The sequence below is a fragment of the Suncus etruscus genome, chromosome 9 (genome assembly GCF_024139225.1).
Source record: "Suncus etruscus isolate mSunEtr1 chromosome 9, mSunEtr1.pri.cur, whole genome shotgun sequence".
Lineage (NCBI taxonomy): Eukaryota > Metazoa > Chordata > Mammalia > Eulipotyphla > Soricidae > Suncus > Suncus etruscus.
Genome location: NC_064856.1, coordinates 112,474,179 through 112,486,620, shown reverse-complemented (window position 1 = coordinate 112,486,620; position 12,442 = coordinate 112,474,179). Strand labels below are relative to the sequence as shown.

General features: G+C 39.9%; 1 pseudogene; it reads left to right on the top strand.

Moving 5' to 3' along the window:
• Positions 1-6,373: 6,373 nt before the first annotated feature.
• Positions 6,374-6,489, top strand: LOC126019548 (uncharacterized; annotated as a pseudogene).
• Positions 6,490-12,442: the final 5,953 nt, after the last annotated feature.

The following is a 12,442-nucleotide window of genomic DNA, read 5'->3' as shown; positions in this document are numbered from 1 at the left end:
CAGAGAAATTCTAGCAGGCTCTACTGGACCATCCTGCTCAATGTCCTGGCCTTTCTGCTGCTCAGTGTACCGAGAGGAGTCTATTTAGCCTGTTACTTCTTACTGTCTTCAAGAATCTCTCCTATTTGGAAAATGAAACATATGCTACTCCTCTCTGCTGTGAACAGCACAGTCAACCCCATCATTTATTTCTTTGTTGGACGACACGGGCAGCAGCAAGGCAGAAAATCTCTCCGAGAAGTGCTCCAGAGGGCGCTGACAGATAATGCAGAAGCTGAGGAGAGAAGAGCACCATCCCCACACAGAGCATGATGTCCCTGAATATCAGGAAGGGGAGCTCTGCTAAAGGGCCCTTTTCTGCCCTTCTAGCCCAGGCACTGACTCTAGGTAAATCCTCTGAATTTCCACCAGGGCACCCAGAATTGTTCTTCAGGAGAAAATACATTAGTGTGGAGAGACCACAACACACTCCATGGAAATGTCTCACTTCCTGCAGATCTGCTAACCTTCTATAGCTCCCCTCGACAAGACTTCAGTCCTAGTGATGTTCCCAAGCTTTGCTTCTACCCTCCCAGGAGCACTTGTCTCATCACCCCTGTGCCAGTGCGTCTTCTGGAGGATTGTCTATGGGCTGTTTCGGGCTGTTCACACAGTCCTGGGTCACTGAACTCATCACATGTTCCCTACAGACCTGGACACCAATATTGTCTCCTGTAAACCTTGCTGAGCCTCACGATCTTATATACTGGGGTCTGTCTAATGAAGTCTGCACACGGGTTTAAGGGTTCCCTGATTCCCATTCTGCCCATCTGGTTGTCTAGTCATGCATTTGCATGCATGCTCACAATCCACAGATGTGAGGTGTCAACTCAGGCCACCCTGTTCTGCTGTCCTGCTCACACTCCACCGAGGGCAGAGGGTGGCACCAGTGAGACCCCAATTGCACCTGTCTGGGACTACAACCATGTGTGACCACCAAAGGGGCACAAACACTTGAGGGACACAGAGGTGTGAACAGGGCACCTGTTCCAGCACTGAAGTGGATTCTGGTAATGTGTAAGTATAATATGTAATAATATATGTATAAGAAGTATAATATGTAAGTATAATATGCTTGCTTGTTCGTGGGATCTATGGGAGTGTTCATGAACCGAGAATCAAAATCATAAGGATAAAAGCAGCCACTGTTCTACTTGACTCAATAGGAAGAAACCTCCCCAGAGCATATTAAATGTTCTCAGATCATCCAGTGGGAACATCTAATGCCTTTGACATTTTCAGATGTGATCTATACTATATGTCCAAGTGCTATGCCAAATTTGTCACGATAAACTGAGTATGACTGTGTAGCAAAGTGTGCTTCAACCTGTGAAAGATGAAGCTCCCAAGAATCAGGCCTTAGGGTCAGGTCTCCGATGGGAGAAGGGGAAGCTAATCATGAAGGCATCAAAGACTACCAAAGACAGGGCATTGTACTTCTGTGCTCCTGTGTATTTGTTTATTAATTCAGGCTTGCTGGTGAGTGAAATTTATGGCTATCACGGTCACTTACAAAAATTAGCAACTACTTTCCAGATCTCAGAAAATCAAGTTGGACTAAGTTTCACAAGGGGATTAAGCACAGGGAATGTTTTTCAAGGTCTGGACTGAGAACGGATGGAGATATTGTTGGGGAAAAGAAAGAAATTTTTTCTTACAGTAAAACTGATATTATGGGCTGGTCCGATGGCAGTGGCTTATCAGAACTTATTAGCGTTAGGATCACAAAAGTCGGTATATATTCCCACACTGCGAAATTTCACTGGAGTAAAAAACTGATATTATGTAAAAAAAAGTTCCTGGACAAAAATATAATTGTGACAGAATGTTTAGAAGGCTAGTGCTGTAGAGAAAGAAGCTGTGCTCACACAGGATTGTTACAGGGAGGTATTTTGTCTGTTTCTGGACCACACCTGGTCAGCTCAGAGGTTACTCCTGGACCTGCACTCAGAAATCACTCATGGTGGGCTAACAGGACCATTTGGGATTCGAGGAATGAAACCTGGTCCATAAGTTGGCAGCCTACAAGACAAATGCCCTACAGCTGTGCTATCACTCTGGCACCAGATTTGTTGTTGTTGTTGTTGTTGTTGTCGTTGTTGTTTGGTTTCGGGCCATGCCCAGTAATGCTCAGTGGTTACTCCTGCATATGTGCTCACAAATAGCTCCTGGCTTGGGAGAACATATGGGACACTGGGGATTGAACCGAGGTTCATCCTGAATCAGCTGCGTGCAAGTCAAATGCCCTACTGCTGCACTATCGCTCCATTGTTTTTTATTTTCAGCTATTTTAAAAATACCTTCAAAGTTCTTCTAATACTTAGCATATAGAACAGACTTAAATGCTCAAAGGGGGTCTCACTATATACCATAAAATAAAAAAAGATAGAAAAATTTGCATCTTTAGTTATGCTGGAAAAAGACAAAATATATATTGTTGTGGCCTGAGAGATAGCATGGAGGTAAAGCATTTGCCTTGCATGCAAAAGGTCAGTGGTTCGAATACTGGAATCCCATATGGTTCCCAAACTTACCAGGAGCGATTTATGAGCTTAGTGCTAGGAGTAACCCCTGAGTGCTGCTGCCGGGTGTGAACCTATATATATATATATATATATATATATATATATATATATATATATATATATATATATATATATATATCATATATTATATTGACGTCCAAGATGTGCTACCTCTATATATGTTAACAGTGCCGCTTGAAAAAAGAAAGAGAGAGTGAGAGAAAGGAAAGAAGTAAGAAGAAAGAAAGAAAGAAAGAAAGAAAGAAAGAAAGAAAGAAAGAAAGAAAGAAAGAAAGAAAGAAAGAAAGAAAGAAAGAAAGAAAGAAAGAAAGAAAGAAAGAAAGAAAGAAAGAAAGAAAGAAAGAAAGAAAGAAAGAAAGAAAGAGAGAGAAAGAGAGAAAGAGAGAAAGAGAGAAAAAGAGAAAGAGAGAAAGAGAGAAAGAGAGAAAGAGAGAAAGAAAGAAAGAAAGAAAGAAAGAAAGAAAGAAAGAAAGAAAGAAAGAAAGAAAGAAAGAAAGAAAGAAAGAAAGAAAGAAAGAAAGAAAGAAAGAAAGAAAGAAAGAAAGAAAGAAAGAAAGAAAGAAAGAAAGAAAGAAAGAAAGAAAGAAAGAAAGAAAGAAAGAAAGAAAGAAAGAAAGAAAGAAAGAAAGAAAGAAAGAAAGAAAGAGAGAGAGAGAGAGAGAGAGAGAGAGAGAAAGAAAGAAAGAAAGAAAGAAAGAAAGAAAGAAAGAAAGAAAGAAAGAAAGAAAGAAAGAAAGAAAGAAAGAAAGAAAGAAAGAAAGAAAGAAAGAAAGAAAGAAAGAAAGAAAGAAAGAAAGAAAGAGAGAAAGAGAGAAAGAGAGAAAGAGAGAAAGAGAGAAAGAGAGAAAGAGAAAGAAGAAAGAAAGAAAGAAAGAAAGAAAGAAAGAAAGAAAGAAAGAAAGAAAGAAAGAAAGAAAGAAAGAAAGAAAGAAAGAAAGAAAGAAAGAAAGAAAGAAAGAAAGAAAGAAAGAAAGAAAGAAAGAAAGAAAGAAGAAAGAAGAAGAAAGAAAGAAAGAAAGAAAGAAAGAAAGAAAGAAAGAAAGAAAGAAAGAAAGAAAGAAAGAAAGAAAGAAAGAAAGAAAGAAAGAAAGAAAGAAAGAAAGAAAGAAAGAAAGGGAAGAAGGAAAGAAGGAGGAGGGAAGGAAGGAAGGAAGGAGGGAAGGAAGGAAGGAGGATCTTTGAAAGGGAAAAGGGAGAACGAATGGGAGAAATGGAGAAAAAGAACGTGAGGGAGACAGAAAAGGGAGGAGACAGAGGAAGGAAGGAAGGAAGGAAGGAAGGAAGGAAGGAAGGAAGGAAGGAAGGAAGGAAGGAAGGAAGGAAGGAAGGAAGGAAGGAAGGAAGGAAGGAAGGAAGGAAGGACGGAGGTAGGGAGGGCGGGAGCGAGTGAGGGAGGGCGGGAGGGAGGGTGGGCGTGAGGGAGGGAGGTAGGGAGGCAGGGAGGGAGGGAGGAAGAGAGGAAGGGAGGAAGGAGAAAGGAAGGAAGAAGAAAGAAAGAAAGAAGAAAGAGAGAAAGAATGAAGAAAGAGAGAAAGAAAGAAAGAAAGAAAGAAAGAAAGAAAGAAAGAAAGAAAGAAAGAAAGAAAGAAAGAAAGAAGAAAGAAAGAAAGAAAGAAAGAAAGAAAGGAAGGAAGGAAGGAAGGAAGGAAGGAAGGAAGGAAGGAAGGAAGGAAGGAAGGAAGGAAGGGAGGGAGGGAGGGAGGGAGGGAGGGAGGGAGGAAGGAAGGGAGAAAGAAAGAAAGAAAGAAAGAAAGAAAGAAAGAAAGAAAGAAAGAAAGAAAGAAAGAAAGAAAGAAAGAAAGAAAGAAAGAAAGAAAGAAAGAAAGAAAGAAAGAAAGAAAGAAAGAAAGAAAGAAAGAAAGAAAGAAAGAAAGAAAGAAAGAAAGAAAGAAAGAAAGAAAGAAAGAAAGAAAGAAAGAAAGAAAGAAAGAAAGAAAGAAAGAAAGAAAGAAAGAAAGAAAGAAAGAAGGAAGGAAAGAAAAATTGGTCAAGGAAAACAGTATAGTTGCTGGGGTGGAGGCTCAAAAATGTATTCAGGGGGCCGGGCGGTGGCGCTAAAGGTAAGGTGCCTGCCTTGCCTGAGCTAGCCTTGGACGGACCGCGGTTTGATCCCCCGGTGTCCCATATGGTCCCCCAAGCCAGGAGCAATTTCTGAGCACATAGCCAGGAGTAACCCCTGAGCGTTACTGGGTGTGGCCCAAAAAAAACAAACAAAAAAAATGTATTCAGGCTTTTCATTTGGAAGGAAGGAGGGAGGGAGGGAGAAAGGGAAGGAAGGAGGGAAGGAAGGAAGGAAGGAAGGAAGGAAGGAAGGAAGGAAGGAAGGAAGGAAGGAAGGAAGGAAGGAAGGAAGGAAGGAAGGAAGGAAGGAAGGAAGGAAGGAAGGAAGGAAGGAAGGAAGGAAGGAAGGCAGGAAAGAAGGAAGGAGGGAGGGAGGGAGGGAAGGAAGGAAGGAAGGAAGGAAGGAAGGAAGGAAGGAAGGAAGGAAGGAAGAGGAGGGAGGGAGGAGGGAGGGAGGGAGGGAGGGAGGGAGGGAGGAGGAAGGAAGGAAGGAAGGAAGGAAGGAAGGAAGGAAGGAAGGAAGGAAGGAAGGAAGGAAGGAAGGAAGGAAGGAAGGAAGGAAGGAAGGAAGGAAGGAAGGAAGGAAGGAAGGAAGGAAGGAAGGAAAGAGAAAGGTGCTCCTCCGTTCTGCTATCATGGGAGATGACAGGCCGTGATTTTTGTTAAGTTTTCTTCCTAGAACATTGTCCATGAGACCTTTTTGTAGAAACAAATGAGGTTGTGATCTAACTATTCATGTGGTCACCTCAATCTTTCATAAATTTAACTATTGTCTTCCAGTTTTTGGCTTTGAATTGTGTTTTTTCTGACTATCCCAATGTCTTCTTTGCTGGCAGAGAAATGGTAGATGTCTGGTCATATGTACAAGTATAAAGAATAAAAGATTAGATTTCCCATGGAAACAAATCTTCAGCCATTTTTGATAAAGCCTAGATCTGAGGAGACAAGACACTGAAGAGAATGAAACTATGGAATAAAGGGGAGGATCTAGAAACACTCATTAGAGGAGTGGGAGTAATAGATCAGCAAATGTAAAAGCAATGTTTGTAATAGCTTTGCAAGGTATCCCACCTCCATAAAATAATGATTCATATTTTAAAAATGATAGAATAACTGGATTTTTCCATAAAGAAGACTACCAGATTTCAGATACAGCTGCTTAAATTGAACAGGTGTTCAAATAGCTGCTCTTTCTAGATGTCTATAGTAATGTTCTAAAGCTTTAATCACAGAAACTGATGCAGAATGCATTTGGAATCCCTGGACTCAATACAATGCTCACTATAAGAATGCTTTGTGTCTTAATTTCAATATATATTTTATACCTTTTTAGTGTATTTGCTCACAGTGGCTCTTAGAGATAGAGTTTGGATGTCCTAGTTTCACATTACTGCGCTATATTCTATTAGACTCCACATACAGTGGTCTGCATTATGATCAGATCTTGACAAATATTCTAAATTATTCACTTTCCAATTATGCCATCTAATATGATCTAGTCTTTATGTTCACAGATATATTGGATTAGGCATTTGCATGCCAGAGACTCTTGCTACAGTGCTCACTTAGTGAGTACCTTTTTGCAATTTATTTTCTATTCCAGCTAGTTTACCATTATATCATAATGCCCAGGTTTTCAGTTTACTTTCAGTAAAGGAATCTCGATGCAATACTTTGTGATGTAGACTCAGTGTTCCTTACTGTATTCCTTAGTATTCTAGGCTTGAATCGTTTCTTGGCTTTTGGCTAAGATCAAGTGTAGTATCTGTTCTTGTCAGTATTTCAGACTTGAAAATTATCAATGTTTTAAGAATGTTATATGCAAAATGGGACGTTACACCCTGAACATTGACATAATGACCTGGCACAGGCCTCAGAAGAATGGGTATTCTCCATTCACCCCATAAGCAGGGAAGCTATCTACGAAACATCCCAGCTTTTTTATAACATCACCTGGAAGCAATCCTCTACCAGGAAAGACCCTACCTCTGCTCTGACATCGACCTGCTCAAAAGAGACTTACCTTATTACTAAAAAGACTTGACAACAACAACGACCTGCTTACAGGATGTGGCTCTCTGCATGGCCCTTTAATTGTGAGGTGAAACTAGAGGATGCTCCACATCCAGACTTCAATGTAGGATATGAAGATTCCAGGATCTTTAAAACAGAAACATGATACCAACAACAGAGACTGTGTGAAAAATAAAAGTGTGTTTGCACTACAGAAAATGACTTGGATTGGACAAACTAGTTTACTTGGAGCCTAGAGTTGGTCTAATGCCAGGAAACTTCAGGGGTAAGGTCTCCTTGAATTTAATCCAAGGCTTTTCCTTTCCATGTCCCTCATATTTTGCTGGGCCTAGGCAAACAATAATTGCCACTCTAACACCATTTTTACTGTGCTCCTTTGACTCTAATCCTTAAAAAAAAAAAAACCACTTAAACTTTTGAGTTTAACTTAAACAAATACGCATATGCATGGAAATGGAAAAAAGTACTATGCCTTTAATATTTAAGGTGTTACATAAGTTTCATGGCTTTAAATTGCTTTGTGTGCTGCTAAGAAATATTATAAGGTATTACAATCTGGGGACTTGAGGGACAAAATAATTGTACATGGGTTCTGTTTTATTTTTCTTAATGTTCTTTGGCTGGAAGTTCAAAGGTAAGATATCAGCAAGGGGACTTATTCAAAAAATTCTGTTTATGGGTGATTGTCCTTTTATTGTTACTTTACCTTGTCTTCTTTCTTTGCATATTTTTTCTCATAATTAAAAATTAAAAAAATAAAAAAATAAAAAAGAATATTATATGCATAATCTAACCCAGGAAACATTTTTTTTTGTTTTGGGGCCACACCCGGCATTGCTCAGGGGTTTCTCCTGGCTATCTGCTCAGAAATAGCTCCTGGCAGGCACGAGGAACCCTATGGGACACCGGGATTCAAACCAACCACATTTGGTCCTGGTTCGGCTGCTTGCAAGGCAAACACCATTGTGCTATCTCTCCGGGCCCCCCAGGAAACATTTTTACAGCAAAATTTACCCTTACCGATGATTTTTCTAGAAATTGAAAAAGTTATCATCTGACCTGCCAGCTTCATATTTTATTTAAGTAAAATTCATCATATAGTAGTCATAACTGATCATTATGCATTTGTTTCAATAACAGAAAGCGAAGTTATTAAAAAAGAAAATAGAAAAATTTAAATGGAAAAAAGAAGAAATGTGTATTAGCTTGTCTGTTTGTGAAAATTATTGTAATTTCAATAAAGTATTAATACAATAGCAGAAGGTTTTGTAAGCTCTATTTTCTTTTAAGAGAGGTGATACAAAAATACAATAAAAAGAGTGTCTGTGGAAATGGTTTTGTTGTCTGCATAGGCACAGCAAAATATGGGAGAAATAGAAAGGAAAAAACTTTGGCTTGGGGCTAGAGAGATAGCATGGAGGTAGGGTGTTTGCCTTGCATGCAGAAGTACAGTGGTCCTAATCCCAGCATCCCGTATGGCCCTTCAAGCCTCCCAGGAGCGATTTCTGAGCATAGATTTAGGAGTAACCCCTGAGAGTTGTGGTGAAACCAAAAACCAAAAACAAAAACAAAAAAAAAAAGGGAAGAAGAAAAACAAAGTAAACAAAAAGAAAAGAAAACCTTCGGCTTAAATAAAAGGGAGACCTCACTCATAAGTATTCTGGCCTGGCAGCTTTGGAAATCTAAGCACTCTGACCCATTCTATGTGAGTCGGTTTTTTAAATGCAACCTTTATATTGATCATCATTCTCTATGTGTGTGCACAATTGTATGTGTTGGCCACCTCTATGTCTGTCAAATGTCTGTCTGAATTATATATAATGTCTATGATGCATGTAGTGCTTCCCCTGTTAGCCCTTCTTTTCCCCTTCTCTGCTTACCACTACAGAAATCCTCTTCTATCCTTTTGCTCTCTCACCCTTGATTTATTGTTTCTACCTATTTAACCCTTTTACCCATACCCTTAACTCCTCAGGAACCAGATCATCTGCTCTCCTCCACCCTTTGCTAGACAACTCCCAAAGAGAAAGGACAGCCATCCCCAGCCCAACTCCTACCTCAGCACTAGAAGAAGCTGCTGCCACTGCTGTTGATTTGCTCTCAGTGTCCCCCTTATCTCCCATCTCACTACACCATGGCCTGTTGCTTACAAACAGATTTGGCTTTGGAAATAAACTTGACTTGAAGACATCTCTTTATCCACAACATTTCAGGCTGAAGTTTTACCCCAGATTTTATTCCCCTCTCCCTAGACTAATTCAAAAGACTTAAAGAGAATGTGTATATTTCTTTTGTAAATGTTTTAGGTGTGTTTCCTTAATAAGTTTAATTTCTTATTGTGTACTTCCTTATGGAGATTTAGTATTCCCCACCCCTTTTTGGATTTGTTTAGTAGGAATATCTAGTGCATAGTTTTCTCTTGGGTTCTGAGTTTCTGTTAGAACCAGGTTATAGGGATTGTTTAGCTTGACTTTTTTTTTTTTTTACCTTTATAAGCACCAATATATTGTGACATTATTTCTTTTTGCGTAGGCACATTGAAATGGGGGAATCTTTTCTATAAAAAAGAAGTTCTTATCTAATAGACATAGAAAATTCTAAAGTTATTATTTCATGGGCCTTTCACTCTGAACATTTGTCATAGTGATTTGATATAGCCCCAATTTGATTGGACATTGGCTGTGAACCCCCAAACCTTAGATCCCATTTTTAGAATCAGCATGTTTTTTGCACCAGCACCAGGAATGTAAATTCTTCCAGGGAAGGCCGAAAATGATGCTCTGCCACTGACTGCCTACAGGATTGGTTCATATAACACTCTGATGACTTGGAAACAGCAACAGCTTGCTTTCAGGTTGGGTTTCACTACCTTGATATCTACTGGTGTGATGGTACCAGAAGACTCTTCGTGAAACCCTGACTTCAACATAGGATCTGTGCAAAAACCAGGAACTCTATTCAAGTATAGCGACCACCCTCCCAGGACTGAGTGAGCGAGAGAGAGAGAGACAGAGACAGAGAGAGAGACAGAGAGAGACAGAGAGAGAAGTAGAAACCAAGTATATATTTTATTCCTCCTGTAGTCTGAAGTCTGCTGCGGCTACCCAGGGGTCTCTGAGAGAGAGGGAGATATAGATGAAAATTCACTGGCCAAAAAAAAAAAAAAAAAAAGAAAATTCACTGGCCAAAGGTGGCCAGGGGTGGCCCTGATTTGAAACAGACAGAGAGGGGACGAAGTGGTGGCACCGGGTGGAAGGCGGTTGTCTGCCTTGCGTGCGTTAGCCTAGGACGGACGACAGTTCGATCACCCGGGCATCACAGAAGGTCCCACAAGCCAGGAGGCATTTCTGAGTGCATAGCCAAGAGTAACCCTTGAGCGTCACTGGGTGTGGCCCCAAAACAAAAAATAACACATAAAGAGAAATTAATAGATACAAAAGCAGGCAACATCTCCTCAATACTTTATCTTTGGCCTCCCTCACACCAGCAGGCACTGTTCGTGTCACTATCCTTGGACCATCTACAATACTTAAAGTTTTACTTTTTATACCTAGCATGACAAGGGGGTGTGTCTAAGGGGCATGTTCAGGGAATGTGTGCAGTTTCAACTGTCATTACAGTAAGGTTATCCAAGGCGCATGTCCAAGTCCTACTGCCATATATCAACACTGAAGCCTAACTACAACAACCGCTATTGGGCCCTTTTCAAGGGACCATGAGAAAGACTTTGGAATTAAACAACTTAGTATGCCTGGAGCCTGTAGTTGGTCTTATGGCAAAATGCTTCATGAGGATAGACACTTTCTGTTTAGATCAGAACTTTTGTCTATATGTTTTTCATAACTTTGCTGTGTCTATGCAACTAAATTGCCATTCATTTTTATCATTTAGATAGGGGTCCTACCTTTGTTATAGAACTTTATATCATGAATTACAAGATGTTATCACATATTCCTAAAATTTTCTATAAAGTAAATAGGGGTGAATAAAGAATGAATTCGGGGGTATAGAAGTCGAGGGTATAATTAATGCAACAGCATTGGGGAATATTTGGAACACACAAATCAAACTGACAATGAGATATCATTTCAACAATGAGAATACTTACATGAAAATATTGAGGAAAAATAATGAGGATTCTTGGAAAGGCAACAGCCTCCTCAGATGGTAGAGTTCTCAATTGGTTCAGCCACTTTGGAAAACACTTTTTAGGCTTACCAAAAATTGAAAATAGAAACACTATATGGCTCAGTGAGTCCACTGTGTCCTCGATACCAACACAGGCATCATGTCCCATTCATGTCTAGCTAATAAGCCAGTAGTCATTAATTTGTATATACAGACACACTCATTTTCACTTCACTACTATTTAAAGAAGTCAAATTAAAAAATTGGGGGCCAGAATGATAGTTGAGCAGTAAGGCATTTACTTTGCACATGGAGGATGACCCAGGACAATCCTGGGTTCAATCTCCAGTATCCCATATGGTTCCTCTAGCCAGGAGCGATTACTGACTGCAGAGTCAGGAGTAACCCCTCAGTGTCACCGGGTGTGACCCATAAACAAAAAAAAAAAAAAAAACCATATAACAACCCAGGTCACCAGTAAAAGATAAGAACAAGAAATTGTGGGTTATATACATAGAAAAAAGATCTCAAATAGAAGAGATGGCATACTTTTTCATTTTGCCACACTGAAAAAAAAATAGGACCTCCAGATATGAACATCAGAAGGACAACTACTAGATGCCATCACTCAGGTGTATAATGGATGAAGCAATCCAGGGTGGAAGAGTCAGTGTTCAAGGAAAACAAACCATGAATTTAACCTGCCTAGCAGGGATTGGTTAACACAAAAGAGAGTAGAGGAAGTGTTAGCATGTGATTGACATATGAGGGATGGGGCCACACATCAGCATTTTATACCTAAAGTACAAATATTTGAAACTGTTATGAATCAAAATGTTGTGATCCAAATAAAAGTACTATCTGAAATGGCCAATCTGTCTTTCACAGTTACTCTTATTTAATCGTCATTAGGAAATGCATCCACACAGACAGGGAGTAGTAGTGTTGGTTGGTGTGTGATCACAAGGACTTGAGATTAAGAAAAAGATTCAGAAGACTTACAGGCAAGAGAGAGAAGGGGAGAGGAGTGGAGGAGAGGAGAAGAGAGGTAAACAAGGATAGAGACTGCTCACACTGAATCCTCCTCTTTTCTCTGTAATTAAACGTACTGCTTAGGCCTTAATATCAATTGAGAACTAAAACCTTTTGGGGGGTTTGGGTCAAACCTGGCAGAGCTCAGGAGTTACTCCTGGTCTGTGCTCAGAAATAGCTCCTGACAGGCTCAGGGAACCTTTTGGGATGTCGGGATTCTACAAGCAAAGCAAATGCCCTAACTCCATGCTAGCTCTACAGCCCCAGAGAACTAACATCTTCTAATGTTGGGAACACCAAGTTCTGCTGTGGGTTTATTTGACAACATGCTTAGAAAAAGTGTTAATGATTGAGAATTCATTCTTTACTTTAAACACCATGGTTACATGATTCTTCAGAACACGTTTTTTCCACAGATAAAGTTGTTCATGATTGAGTTACAGTCACACAATATACAACAACATTGACTACTGAGCATTTCCTGTCACAAAAGTCCCAGTTTACCACTCACCCTCCTTCATGCCCTCTTCTCTGCCAACTCCCCCACTATTTTACTTCACTGTGGTTTGCACTACTGATAATAAAGGAGGACCATGCATGAC